The 13,035-nt window shown below is 51.0% G+C and overlaps 1 long non-coding RNA gene and 1 other non-coding gene across 3 annotated transcripts; one reads left to right on the forward strand and one right to left on the reverse strand.

Annotated features, from left to right (window-relative positions):
- The first annotated feature begins 2,816 nt into the window (after positions 1–2,816).
- LOC121010495 (U6 spliceosomal RNA) lies at positions 2,817–2,921 on the forward strand. Its single transcript, XR_005781205.1, has one exon. It is a non-coding gene; the product is annotated as a U6 spliceosomal RNA (small nuclear RNA).
- Positions 2,922–9,869: 6,948 nt separating this feature from the next.
- Positions 9,870–10,386, reverse strand: LOC121010472 (uncharacterized). Of its 2 annotated transcripts, none has more exons than XR_005781186.1 (2): positions 10,303–10,386; positions 9,870–10,067 (listed from the first exon to the last, which is right to left on the reverse strand). It is a non-coding gene; the product is annotated as an uncharacterized LOC121010472 (long non-coding RNA). The 2 variants fall into 2 exon arrangements; XR_005781185.1 differs by lacking the exon at positions 10,303–10,386 and adding an exon at positions 10,164–10,296.
- Positions 10,387–13,035: the final 2,649 nt, after the last annotated feature.

The following is a 13,035-nucleotide window of genomic DNA, read 5'->3' on the forward strand; positions in this document are numbered from 1 at the left end:
TGCTCTGGGGAATACCAGCGCAGAAGAAGGCTCTGTGGAAAAATAGTTTCCTGGCCTGTACAAGTTTGGAGACCCCCGGCTCTTGGATGTGCTTCCACACATCCACTGAGTCTAAAGTAAACACAATCTGGGCAAGTTGTTTGAATGTGCACTGGCCAGATTTGGTTGTCCGTGGCATCATCCTCTTTGGTGCACTTTGGGAACCAGACGCGTAAGGAAGCCTCAGGAAGGAGCCGGGGCGAGGCGTGGCCATGTGCTTGCCAGGCTTCCCAGGCCCTAGGGCAAAGCTGAGTTGGAGGGTGGTGGGGGAAAAGCGAATGTTTTAAACTGGTCTGACCTGGACTGGCCTGATTATTACTGGAGACTTGCCAGAAAGCTGTAACATCTGCCCAGGGTGCCACTAAGGGCCGGGGAAGGAAGATTTGTAAGAAGATGGCCGGTGATGGTCTTTGGAGGAAGATTAAGCCCCTTCGCGTCTGTACCCACTGGGCTCAGTAAACCTGCCACAGAGACTATCAGGCTCATCTTCTATTTGAAGGTGTCTGTAGAGGGTTGAGCAGCTTGCCCCAATTCTGTGTCTACTTGGAGTCTTGGAATGTGACTTTATTAGCAAACAGGATCTTTGCAGGGGTAGTTAAGGTAAGGATGGAGGTGATCATGCTGCATTAGGGAGGGCCCTGGATCCCATGACAAGGTGTTCTTAGACGGAAAAGGACACACACAGACACACAGGGAGAGGCCATGTGAACACAGGCAGAGATGGGAGTGCAGTGGCCACAAGCCACGAGATACCTGGTGCCACCAGAGCCGGAAGAGCCAAGGAAGGATCCTCTCCCGGAGGGAGGGGGGATGGCCCTGCTGACAGCTTCATTTCAGGCTGCTGGGCTCCAGATCTTGGGAGGATACATTTGTTCAGCCACCGGCTTGGAACCCTATGTCATGGCAGCCCCAGGAAACGGACGCGACCCCGATGCTAAGTGCCACCCTCGCACGAGACCGGATTCCCCACGCGGACCGAAACGGTCGGTCATGCCCAGCCCGGTCGGCGAAGGTGTACGGGGTGGGTGTGAACTTGAGAGGCGCTCATTTTTGCACAAGCGGTGGATGATTAGTGGGAGGCTGCGTGCCAGTGTCGGGGGCTCAGACACAGCGTGGAAGGGGAGAGATTGCAGAGCAAAGGGGCGGCTTTGGGGACACTGGGAGATGACGGGGTATGGGGAGGGCAGGAAAGGCCATTAACCGGGAGAGGCGAGTCCCCTCGAAAAGACGTGAAGTCCTAGACCCGGTGCTGGGGGAGCCCTGTCTTGGCAGACCTGACAAGGAGCAGCTCAGGAAAGAGACGCAGCCAGGAGGACTCCAGCGGGGCGGAACCCGCAGGCCAGGTTTGCTGTGACTTGCCAGGTCGGCAATCTTGAGGGCCCAGGCACCGGTTTTACAGTTAATCACCTCTGCCCGGGAACAGCCCTGACATTCCAGCGGGCTCTTGGTCGCTTCTCATGTCGCCCTTAAACTTTCCCGAGAGCTCAAGTCTTTAGCCGTGCGACCTTCCACTCCCAGCACCACCTCTCTCTGCCTATTTTCTGACCTACAAAACGGGGGTAACAACATCGGCCTCATAGACGTTGTGGGTGCACGTGAAACAACGCAGGCCAGGCACCTCGCCCGGCTCCTAGCACGCAGCAGGACGCTTGCTTTGTTAGCTCCCAGGACTTTTACCGTCGCTGGGTACAGGACGGGGTGCCCGGCTACCAGCTTTCACATATTGAGTGCTGACTGTGTGTCCGACGGTGCTGAGCATTGTGTCCGTGATTTTAATTCTCACAGCTGCGGGAGGAAGTGCTCACAAGTATTATCATTTTACAGAGGAGGGGACTGAGGCAGGGGGAGGACAGGAACATTTGCCCAGAGTCAAACAGATGGCAAAGCCAGGTTGCAGACTCAAGGCCAGCCACATCCAGTACCCGCTCGGAATGTTTATAGCTGTATCTGGGGGAGCCTGGGGTGGTTTGATGTGCTCTGCAGGTGAACTTTTTACTCCTCATACTTATGTATCTATTTGACTGCCAGTTCAAAAATAGAAGTTCCTATTGACAGTAGCATCCTTTTATTTATTTTTTTAAGTTTATTTATTTTGAGAGAGACAGAGCATAGCAGGGGAGGAGCAGAGAGAGAGAGGGAGAAAGAGAGAGAATCCCTAGCAAGCCCCATGCTGTCGGCACAGAGCCCGATGCAGGGCTCAAGCTCACGAAACCGTGAGATCATGACCTGAGCCGACACCAAGAGTCAGACGCTTAACCGACTGAGCCATCCAGGTGGCCCTACAGTAATTTCCTTTTAAAATAAACTCCCTGAGGGGCGCCTGGGTGGCTTGGTCGGTTAAGTGTCCGACTTCAGCTCAGGTCATGATCTCACGATCGGTGAGTTCGAGCCCCACATCGGGCTCTGTGCTGACAGCTCAGAGCCTGGAGCCTGTTTCAGATTCTGTGTCTCCCTCTCTCTCTGCCCCTCCCCTGTTCATGCTCTGTCTCTCTCTGTCTCAAAAATAAATAAACGTTAAAAAAAAATTTTGTTGGGGCGCCTGGGTGGCGCAGTCAGTTAAGCGTCCGACTTCAGCCAGGTCACGATCTTGCGGTCCGTGAGTTCGAGCCCCGCGTCGGGCTCTGGGCTGATGGCTCAGAGCCTGGAGCCTGTTTCCGATTCTGTGTCTCCCTCTCTCTCTGCCCCTCCCCCGTTCATGCTCTGTCTCTCTCTGTCCCAAAAATAAATAAACGTTGAAAAAAAAAATTTTTTTTGTTAAATAAACTCCCTGAGTTTATGTCCTCACTTCGGCAGGACATCTATGAAAATCCGAACGCTACAGAGATTGGCATGGCCTCTGCCCTAAAGATCACACCCAAATTCGTGAAGCGTTCCAGATTTTCACAATGTTATGTCAGTGATACCTCAATAAAATAAATAGATAAAATACCCTTATTTATCAGTACTATTCGCAATAGCCAAAAGGCAGAATTGGCTCAAAATGCCCATCAGCAGATGAATGGGTAAGTAAGATGTAGTCTATCCATACAGTAGAATATCATTTGTCCATAAAGAGCAATGAAATACTGATACATGCTCCCATGTGGATGGACCCTGAAAACATGATTCTGGGTAAAAGAAGTCAAGGACAAGAGGCCACACACTGTATGATTCCATCTGTGTGAAATCAGCACAGGCAGACCCACGGGGACCAACAGTAGATTAGCGGCCGTGAGGGGCTGGAGGAGGTGGGGTTGGGGACACACTGCTTCACGGCTGTGGGGTTTTATTTCGGGGTGGGGGTGGTGGAAATGTTTGGCGACGAGACGGAGGGGGTGGTGGTTTCACAACTCCGTGGGGGTACCGAATGCCCCCGGAACTGTCCCCTTCAAAATGCTTGATTTTATGTCGTCACTTTTGTTTTAATAATTTTAAACATGAAGCTTAAAGAAGGAAATTAGTTTGCTTAAAGGAAAGTTCGTTTATTTAAAGAAAAATAGGAAGCAGCACATCACAACCCAGGGGGCGTGTGCCGACGCGGGAAGCACCGCGGAGGTGGCCCTGAGAAGTTGAGAAGTGAGGGTGCCATATCGTGCCATTGGGAACGCAGGGCATCCCCGTCAGGGCCGCGTCTGGTGGAGTCTGCATCTTACCCTCCTTTGTTTTTTTTGGTTTTGTGTTTTGGGTTTTTTTTTTTCTTTTTTTCTTTTTTTCTTTTTTTTTTTTTTTTTTTCCCCCTGCAGCCAGCTCAGTGCTTAAGAAATACTTGTTGAGTTCAGCTCAGCCCGGCTCAGCCCGGCTTAGTTAATTGAGTTAAGGCGAGCTGAGTAGTACTGAATGCACCAGCTGGCTGGCCTGGAGGAGATCCAAGTTGAAGATGTTACGAATCGCACTAATTCAATAAGCTGCTGCAAGGTAGGCTAAGTAATGAGACCGCGTGCCTCTCTGTACCTGACTTACCCGTGTTCCGCTGGCACCTTATGAGCCGTGCCCACTCAGTAATATAATAGTGCTCTCCCTGGAATCCCTTGTGCGTGTTTGCTGAAGCCACGGGGCAGAGAGTGTGGGAGAAAAGGAGGAAGGGAAACCCAGAGCTCCTCAGACTTCGCCAGAAGCCCCTGGGTGGTGGAAGGAAGGGGCTGAATGAAGGAAGCAGGGAACTTTCTGTCTGTCTGTGTGCCGGTGGGCTGACAGTCTACCTCTTCCTTGTCCGAAGCGCTCGCCGTGCGTGCTGCGTAGCAAGGTACCTAAGAGCTCACGCGCTTGACTCTGATTGCCTGAGTTTGAAGCTCTCTGAGGACCTTGAAGAAATTAATTCATCCCTCTGCACCTCTGTCTCCTCCCCTGTAAAATGAGGGTAACAAGGGTACCTACGGGAGGATTTAATGACAGGATACCTGTCAAGCACTTAGCACACAGTTCCGGGAACAACTAAGCACTCAGAAGGGTTAGTTGATGATTAGCAGTGGCCCTTGCTGCACAAAGGTGTGTGTGAAATATGGGGCAGGGCCGGTGCCAGGAGACCAGCTCCGCAGACCCTGGAGCGCAAAGCAGAACAGTTAGTTGTTTGTAAACATCCTGAACAGAAGCACATGGCTTACTCACGAAGGTTCTTCTGGAACGGCGATGCAAGCCCCCCGAATGAGGAGGGAGTAGCAGGAATCTGGGTGTTGTTCTCCCTTCTGGTAGGATCCTACCTACAAAGCGAGTCCCCCGTGGCTGCCTGTGCCCAGAGACTAGAAAAAAAGCTTCAAAAAGCTTCCCTCTTTCTGCTCTGCTCTGGAAACTGCTCCGTTAGTGTTAAGATCTGCCTCTGTGGCTAATAAATCAGCCCTGGGTGGCGGGGGTGCATGTGGTGGTCTCAGCCCACGGATCTCTAACCCACCTGCAGCCCTGCAGGCGGGAAGGGCAGGAGATGGTGGGCGTCCAGAGGCGTGATTTCTCGGACTCGCTCTGCACTGTCCTGCTGCATGGCCTTGGTCAAGTTCCCGCCTCTTTCTGAGCTGTTGTTCCTCATTTACGAATGAGTGAGAGGGCAAGCGTTGTGGAAAAATCACTTGATTTTCAAGCCGTAAAAATACGAGGAGCTGTTTCTTGAAATGAGAGCGTACAAGGGAACGGAAGGTACGAACGGGCGCAAGAATTGATTGCCGCGTGGTTGAAATAGGGGCAGAAGGAGGGGTCCTGTAGGCACAGCCTCTGAGTTCTGTCACCCGTCCTCTTTGCCTCCCCTCCAGTCTCTTCCTCCCTCCCGCAAGCTCCCAAGATGCACATTTTGAAAACTGCCGACCAGCATGAATTCACCCGGCAGGATTGAGCCGGAGTCCCAGGGAGGGCTAGAGCATCAGCGGGTCCTTGAGGTGGTCTCCCGCAGCATGGAGAAGGTAGAGGGCAGATTGGCCTGCCCCTTCCTGACAGCGTGACATGGGAGTATAGGACATCAGGTCTTCCTGCCCAGACAGTGTTCATTCCTCCTTCTGGTAAAAGCGTCCAGTATTCGCTGGGGACCCATTCACTCTTGCTGCAGGCATGTGGTTTGGCTGTGCTTGGGCAGGGAGCACATGACTGGGGCCTGGGCAATCAGGTCATTCTGTCCCCCTTGCCATAGTCATTGATTTAGCAACGGGCAGCTGGACCCATCAGATGGCACCGGACCTAACCCTCATCCAAGGAAAAAGCTTGGATTTGACTTCAGGAAAATGTAAAAGGGTGGAGAGAGCCCATCTAAAAACAAAACCAGGGGGACCTGGGTGGCTCTGTTGGTTAGGCGTCCGACTTTGGCTCAGGTCATGATCTCAAGGTTTGTGAGTTCGAGCCCTGCATAAGGCTCTCTGCTGTCAGCATGCAGCCCGCTTCGGATCCTCTGTCCCCACCTCCCCCCCCCCGCCCCTCCCCTGCTCTTCTCTCTCTCTCTCAAAAATAAATAAACATTAAAGAAATATTAAAAAAATAAAAATGAACCCAATACAGGGAAAAGCAGAGCCAAAGAGCCAAAGAGAAGCAAATTCCTGAAGACTTCACTGAGGGCCTAGATCCAGCCGTGCCTGAAGCTAATAAAACTCTTTCTTCTCAGTTAAACAATCCAGTACACCTTGGATCTGGCTTAAGTCCATTTTAGATAGGAGCTTGTCATTTTGCAACTGAAACCTCAGGACCAACCGATACCCACAGGCAAGTTATTTATCCCCAGAAGTTTCGGTTTTCTTACCCCCTAAGTGTTTCTAAGAAGCTATAAACCTCACCTTTAAGCTGATCTATAAACACATATATCACAGCAGCAGCAGCAGCAGGACATTAGCAACAGTGGGCAGTCTTGAATATGTCTCAGTTCTAGGGAAAGCAAAGCAAAGACTGGTTAATATCAGTCCACTTTATTCTCTTAATAAGGGTGGGAGTAGGGGGAGCGACAGACAAATAAATGTCCATTACAAATGGGAATGAAGAAGGTCACACATTACCCGGAAAAAATGCCATGGGGAGTGCATGAGGCCCTGATTTTGGCTTTTTCAATTAGATGGGAGTGGTCTGCAGGGGGCTAAGGTTCCCACAATTCGGGAGGCGGGGCTGAGCCTGAGGGCAGCCCCCAGTTATATAAGCCCCCAGGCTCTTGAGGCTAGGGAAAATCTAGGGGAGCAGTTAAGCTGAATTTGTTTTACAGCAGAAGGTTCAGGTTCAGAGGCCTGAGCCCCACAGCTGTGGGTGAGCTCCTGGCAATCCATTGCAGTTCATAACCAACATCATGCATGTGGCCCAGTATTCCCTGGACAGACAGACTGGCCTTCTGTGGCTCCGGAGAGCTGTTCCCGGGGAATGCCTTCTCAGAACACCATTGTGGTCTGCTCAAGAACCCTTGAAATCGAAAGCCCCCAGCCCCCCTTGTCACAGCCATGGCACATAAATATCACCAGGGGGGATTTCCCACGGAATTTTTTGCAACCACTCAAATGTTTCATTTCCCATTGTTTGCCAGCCCCTCTTGGAACCTCAACTGTCAAAGCAGCAGCAAACACAGGCTGCTTTTCCCCCAGGATCCCACAGTACTTGATTGGTCGCATATGAATCGGCTCGGCCAGGGAATAAGGTCTGTTAGTCAACTAGTGAAGCAAGTCAGCAGAGGGAATACCCAGCTCTACCGAGAGCCCACCCTGCTGGGCAGGCAGAGCTCTGTGCTACCCCCGCCCCCGTTATTACTATAATCATGGTGACTAATAATTATATTTATAGAAAGAAATCCCTTCTACAAGTCCAGAGCACTTGACCGAAATATATGAGGCAGCTGTTAATTTTTTTGCTTTTTAAATACGAACCTGCATCATTTGTTCCCCTGACGTGGCATGGTTTAATGGAATTCTAAGTCGTATTCCATGCATCAGCGTATAGAAAAGATCATCTTTACTGATTGACTGAAAAGCATCTGTTTTCAGCAGCCACCTTGCTAGGCATTTTGGGGATGAGGTCTAGCTGCCTGTCCGTGAGGAGCCCATCATTTAGGGAAGCACAGAGATTTCAAGGCAATGTGGGATGCAAGGATGGTGGGAAGTTTGTCCAGGGGATGTTGGTGTGAGGGGTGAGTAGGAGCAGCCAGAAGGACGTGCGTGTGATCTGTCACCAGTGGGCATTGTCTGAATACGTGTAGTATGTATCACGCTGGGCACCCACACAAGGCTGGGCATGTGTAGAATAGCCTGATTCCGTGAGATCAGGAGTGGGAACTATTCCTTCACCAGGGCCCATCCCTTTCACAACAGTGATGAATTTATTTCTTTGCCCGTGATGAATTTCCTTCTTTCCTCGTGATGAATTTATTTAAGTAGCCATCCATCCGTCCATCCATCCATCCATCCATCCATCCATCCATCCATCCATTAATGCCACGAACATTTACTGATTCCTTTAGGATGTGCCAAATAGAAACTATATGCTGGGAACAGCCATTAAATGAATACACAAAATAATAAAGAAAGATACAACACGAGAGCAGTTGAAGACACCTGTGAGACCCTGCCTGTCCCTCATTACTGATCTCCTACTTTATGTGGAGTACTGCGAGTGCTACAAATTTGGGTCAACCCTTTATGCAGCAAAACCTCTAAGACCAACCAGAACTCCCCATGGGAAGAGGTGACCAGCGCATGCTCCAGGTTGCACGACCCCGTCTACACCCATGGACACCCTGGATCCCTGCCAGCAAGACCGGGGCAGATAGTTGAGAAGTTACTCTTCACTTCGCAAGGCAGGAATGCAAGGCTCGGAGAGGTGAAGGGACCAGCCTGCCTGAGGTCACACAGCTGGCGGGGCTGGGATTGCCATGCGTACTTTTACAATGATAGCGACGGAAGTAGAGCAAAAGTGATCATTTTATTTTCCCCAAACCACACTATGTGTCCCCCGCAGAGGAAACAAAAGTGCAAAACTCCACCTGGAAGGGAAACTTAAGATCTTGAGACAGCCGAGTCTCAGAAAGAAGAGGGCTGAGAGATTTTAACACAGGGCATGAATTCCAGCACATCTCTCTTCTAATGGGACCTCTCCTCCCTGCCTCCGGATGGGTGGGCCTTAGGCTGGTCAGAGCCGGATCTGAAGTCACCAGCACTAACATTTATCCACACCTCTGATATCTCAGACATCACAATGTTTCTGCCAGGAGTGTATTAAAACTCCCGTTTTCCAGATAAGGAGGGTGAATCCCCGGCCACACACAACTTAGGCAGTAGCAGACCCGGAATTCCAACGCTGGTCCCTCGGATCTGAGCCCCGGAACCTGTGGAGCGTCTGACACCCAGAGCTGCCTCCCCCCCAGGGGGCCCAGAAGCCCCCGCTGAAGGATGCTGGGGGAGCAGGCCTGGGGAGGCAGAGCCCAGGGCAGGGGCTGAGACTGCAGTGTCGCCCGCGCCGGGAACCCGGCCCGGCCCGCCCACTTTTTAACATGGTGGCATCCCTGACAGACACCCTTGTCCTTTTCCTGTGCTGGCCATCGTAACACAATAAATAAAGCCTTAGAGTAACGTGACCTGAGCCAGGCAGTAAATGATGGCACTGTCAGTTGTACGCGACTGTTGAAACAAACACAGACTGTAATCATCGCGCTGTACGGGGAGAAAGACATTTGGCAAATGAGATTCCATTTTCACATTGGTTTGTGCTGAGCATATAAATTTCCTGCGGGCCGGCCAGCGTTGGGGATGTGTAATTGATTGCCTGCATTATAATAAACAAGCCGTGACAGGTGATCATTCATCATATTCCGCTGAACGTTCCAGCACACCAGAAAACGGAGGAAGAGAGGGAACGCGCGAGCGAGGGGAGAGGAGAGGAGGAGTCTGGGGGAGGGGTGGGGATCGGAAAGACCGAGTATTCCCGACAGACAGAAAGCCAGGGAAGGGGCGGGGGAGAGCATCCGCAGAGCGGGCTCGGGGAAAGTGAAAGCAATTACTATAATTCTTTTGATTATCTAATTTGTTCTTTCTGGTCTTCGTCGTAGGACCCTCCACCCCCACTCCACCATAGAAGGTCCCCCTCGGGGACTTGGGAAGACACAGAGAATGCTCCTCCCAAGATCGAGGGGAGGAAGGGGAAAGGCGAGGTGGGGGAGGGGCCGCGTCTAGTTGTAACCGGAGTAGATACATTCGGGAAAACCTCGGGAGGAGGGGTGTGTGTGTGTGTGTGTGTGTGTGTGTGTGTGTGTGTGTGCGCGCGCGCGCGCGCGCCAGCACGCGCTGGACTCGGCTTCGCTTCTGCACTGCGATGCCTCCAATCAGATGGCTACGAACCAGTCTCTTTAAATAAAAAATTTTAGAGGGTGTTTGAAACACACACACACACACACACACACACACACACACACACACACACACAAGCGAAAAGTTCCTTTTATTGGAGAGAAGGACAGAACCCAAGTTGGCATGGGATCTGTTTCCAGAAGCCTGTCATATGGTGTGCTCTCTCTCCTCCCGCTGGTCCCCGCCCCAGCTTCTCTCCGTGCCCTTGGCCCGGGGTTGGGGGTCGAACAGGAGCCGTTGGGAAGCACCCTCCTCTCCAGGCGCGTCAACCTAGACAGACAAGAGGCGGAAGCACATTGGCATGTGAAGGACAGAAAGACAAATGAAGAACTCTGGAGCTGGGGCTTGCATTAAATAAGTATTTACATTATGCAAAGGCCCAGGCCCTCAACCAGGGGGTGAGTGAAGAGCGGGGACCGGAGGGGGAGCGATTAGTCTCCCCAATTCTCACCCTGTCAATTTCCAGCCCTCCCATCTTCGCCCATCAAATGCCCTCCATTCCCACCTGGGTACCAAATGCTTCGCGCAGGTGGGAGCCTCCAACCTAGGGAGCTGGGAGTTGAGGGGGCGTAGCCCGCGCTAACATCGGGGGCGGGGTCCGGGTGGGGCTTAGCTGGGGGCGGGGCTGCTCTGCAGGGGGCGGGGCAAGGGCAGAAGAAAGCCGGTAACGTTCTGGGGGGACTTTGCTTTTCATCTACGCTACGCCGCCCGCCGTTTCCTAGAGTCCTCTGCCTTTTTATCATAGCCTTAACAACTGTAATCTATTACGTTTGAGATTATAAAATCACCGCTTTTGGAGAATCTCTTCAAGGGACCTGCCTCCCCAAACTGTGACTTCAGCCCCAGCAGTGTGGGCTGCTTCCCTAGGTGATCTGTGTTCTTGGAAAGGTTAGCAGCTCATGTGGGTCTCCCAAGAATTCCAGAAGATTAGCTAGGGCAGGTGCTGTATATGCTTATCCCTTCCCGTCTCTACACAGCGATCTATAAAGTAGGCCTTAGGGTCCTGATTTTACAGGGGGAAAACCTGAAACACAAAGACATGAAGTTCTTTGCTCCAGGTCTGGCAGCGAGAAGAATAAAAAATTGAATCCAAGGGTCTTCTTCGCGCATGCTTCCCAGCATCCCTGCGAGGACACATACTTTCCTCCAAGCTCCATAAATAAGTGCACAAATGTATATGAGGGGACAGAGTAGGCCTATTTGGCGTGCCCTCAATAACGCTCTTGCTATATATCACTCGGATCTGCCCACTCTTCTCCACCAGCACTGTGCCCCCTGGTCCAAATCATCTGTCTCCAGGACCACTACCCCCCCCCACCAAGTGTTGCTCACTTCCATTCCTTCCCCACCTGCAGCCAGGATGGTCTATTGATTGTTCTCAGTATTAACACATTATCCAGCTCCCTCACCAGCTGGCTGGCCCTCCCTCCCTAGCTCCATATTATTATTATTATTATTACATACACATAACATAAAATTTACCTCTTAACCATTCTGAAGTGTGTGACTCAGTGACATTAAATAGATCCATATTGTTGTACATCCGTCAGAACTATTTACTCCAGAACATTTTCATCACCCCAAACCAAAACTCCTTACCCATTAGGGGTCACCCCCCATTCTGCCTCCCCTCCCCCCTCCCCTGCACCCCATTCTGCCCCACCTCTGGGCACCCATCTGCTTTCTGTCTCTACGGATTTGCTTATCCTGGACATTTCATATAAACAGAACGCTACCATCTGTGGCTTTTTATGACTTACTCTTTCCCTCAGCACCATGTTCTCAGTGCTTCATCCTTGGGTGTGTGGTTGAAGACTATTCCATTGCATGCGTATATCACCTTTTGTTTATCCGCTGGTGAACGTCAGGGTTGTTTCCAACCCTCGGCTCTTACGAATGGTGCCTCTCCAAAATTTGTGTACCAGTTTTTGTTTGAACATCTGCTTCTAATTTCAGGGGGCATACACTTCGGAATGGAAATGCCGGGTCGTGCGGTAATTCTGTTTAACCTGTCGAGTAAATGCCACACTGTTTTCCATTTTACATGCAACCGCGCCATTTTGCATTCTTCACTAGCAGAGCACTGGGGCTCCAGTTTTTCCAATTTCTTGCCGGCCCCTGCTGCTTTCTTTTTTTATTTTATTTTTCTTCTTCCTCCCATCCCAGTGGGCATCCTCACTCCATCTTTTAGGTCTCTTCCCTCACTTTTCAGCGCTGGCCCATCATACCCTCAAAGGTGCCACTGTCTCTTAAGAGGGGCCTTTGCGTATGCGGGTGACTTCTGCCTTCCCTTATCTCCAAGGCTAGATCTGACTCCCCTCTGAGGACACAGCCTTCCGTTTGTTGTCCCCCATTCCGTTGTAATTTTGCATCTCCTTGTGTGTTTACTGGTCAACGTCCACCTTCTCGGCTTGACCACAACCTCTCCCCAGGCCGGGACAGTTCTGCCTTTGCTGGCCAGTGCTTCCCCAGCACTCAGCACGGTCCCTCGGATATTCTAGGTTGCTCAGTAAATATATGGTGAGTGGAAGGATGAACAATGAATGAGATCTGAGCTTGGGTCCTATGTCCTTATGAATTTCTCTTTTCTGTTTTTCACTCTTCAGTGAGTAAGCAGGCCTCTGTAAGTCAGGGACTGAAAAACCCTGCTTTGTCCATAAGGCATCTGGAGACCGATGGGGTTCTGGCTACAGGAAGAGCACACAGTAACGTCTCCCTTCAGAGCCATAGCGACTCTGGCACGGGATTCTGAGTCTTGCTTGGGAATTGTGTTCAGTTCTGCCCTGTAGTGCTGCTGAAGGTTTAGGAACTTGAAATATATTTACTTGGTGTAAACATGACCTCAGCATGACGGGGTGATCCCTGTGTTTGCCAAGCCATTAATTTTTATGTAATAACAACGACCACAACAAACTGCATTTCCCCCCACATTCTGAGTTGTTCGTAAGGTCAGATCTGTGGGATTGTGCGAGACAAAAAAAAAAAACACACACACAAAAAACCTTATAAACTAGAATGTAGTGGTAAGTTCTCTGTGTTTACAGCTCCGCTCCTCCACACAGCTCCAAAGAGCTGAAAATTGAGGATTAAAAATTCATGCAGCTACTTTCTTCCAAGGAACTCCAAATGCTTCCGATGCTCTTGTTATCCTGTGAAGTCACGAGCGGTCAGATAACCCCATGCCCATCTCCAAGACAGGGAAACAGAGGTCCAGAGACCTGAAAGCGGCTTTACCAGG

The sequence above is a fragment of the Herpailurus yagouaroundi genome, unplaced genomic scaffold (assembly GCF_014898765.1).
Source record: "Herpailurus yagouaroundi ecotype Mexico unplaced genomic scaffold, PumYag 191, whole genome shotgun sequence".
Classification (NCBI taxonomy): Eukaryota; Metazoa; Chordata; class Mammalia; order Carnivora; family Felidae; genus Herpailurus; species Herpailurus yagouaroundi.